Source organism: Notamacropus eugenii, chromosome 2 (genome assembly GCF_028372415.1).
Source record: "Notamacropus eugenii isolate mMacEug1 chromosome 2, mMacEug1.pri_v2, whole genome shotgun sequence".
Classification (NCBI taxonomy): domain Eukaryota; kingdom Metazoa; phylum Chordata; class Mammalia; order Diprotodontia; family Macropodidae; genus Notamacropus; species Notamacropus eugenii.
The window spans coordinates 7,414,847-7,416,456 of record NC_092873.1 but is presented as its reverse complement, the minus strand read 5'-3'; positions in this window follow the sequence as shown (position 1 = coordinate 7,416,456).

Below are 1,610 nucleotides of genomic sequence, written 5' to 3'. Positions count from 1 at the left end.
CCACCGTTCCCCTCCCGAAAGGGATCCCAAACTCAAAACCCCAAGAAATATAGTTGCCAAATTCCAGAGCTATCAAGTGAAGGAGAAAATACTACAAGCAGCCAGAAAGAAACAATTCAAATATCAAGGACACACAGTCAGGATCACACAGGACCTTGCAGCTTCTACATTAAAAGATCGAAAGAATTGGAACCCAATATTCCGTAAGGCAAAGGAGTTGGGACTTCAACCAAGGATCAACTACCCAGCAAAGTTCAGCATAACATTTCAGGCAAGGAGAAAGTCATTCAACGAAATAAGGGATTTCCAGAGCTTCCTGACCAAAACACCAGAACTCAATAGACAATTTGATCTTCAAATGCAGGTCTCCAGAGAATCATAAAAAGGTAAACAGAGGGGAAAAAACAAAAACAAAAACTTGCTACTCAATTAGGGAAAACTGTTTACCTCCCTATAAGGGAAGATGATACCTGCTAATCTTGAGAACTGTGCAGCTATTATGATAAAAGGGATATATGTAGAGGGAACGGGCATAAAGTAAATGATGTCATGTCAAAAATATGATTTAAGTATGAGAAGGGAATGTAATAGGAGGTGTGGAAAGGGGGAAGCAGAAAATGGCAAATTATATCACAGGAAGAAGTACAAAACTATAGTAGAGGGAAGGAGGGGAGGGAGATGAGCATTGTTTGAGAGGTACTCTCATCTGATTTGTTCAAAGGAGGGAACAATAATCTTAAGTAGATAAGCCTAACTAGCTCTATAGGTAGTAGGAGGGGAAGGGGGAAGAAAGGGGAGGGTGGCTAAAAGGGAGGAAAGAAGCAATAAGAGTAAAGGGAACTAAAAGGGAGGGGGGTCAAAAGAAGGAGGGGAAGGCTGCAGGAGGAGGGGGAGAAAAGTGAATACTATTGAGGAGGGGAAGGGAGACAGGAGAGCTAAAAGCACAAATGGTGGGAAAGAGGTTGGAGGGAAATACACAGATTGTAATCATAACTGTGAATGTGAATGGAATGAACTCTCCCATAAAACGGAGACGGATAGCAGAATGGATTAAAAGCCATAATCCATCAATATACTGCTTACAAGAAACACATTTGAAACGGGGGGATACACATAGGATAAAGGTCAAAGGATGGAGCAGAATATATTGTGCTTCAGCTCATGTAAGAAAGGCAGGAGTAGCAATCCTAATCTCAGTCAAAGCAAAAGCAGAAATAGATCTAATCAAAAGGGATAAGGACGGAAACTATATCCTGCTAAAAGGCACCATAGACAATGAAGCAATATCATTACTAAACATGTATGCTCCAAGTGGTATAGCATCCAGATTCTTAGAGGAGAGGTTGGGGGAGTTGAAGGAAGAAATTGATAGCAAAACTATACTAGTGGGGGACCTCAACCTCCCCCTCTCTGAACTCGATAAATCCAACCTCAAAATAAACAAGAAAGAGGTTAAGGAGGTAAATAAAACTCTGGATAAGGTAGATATGATAGATCTTTGGAGAAAATTAAATGGGAATAGAAAGGAATATACTTTTTTCTCAGCGGTACATGGAACATTTACAAAAACTGACCATGTACTAGGACATAAAAATCTCACAATCCAGTGC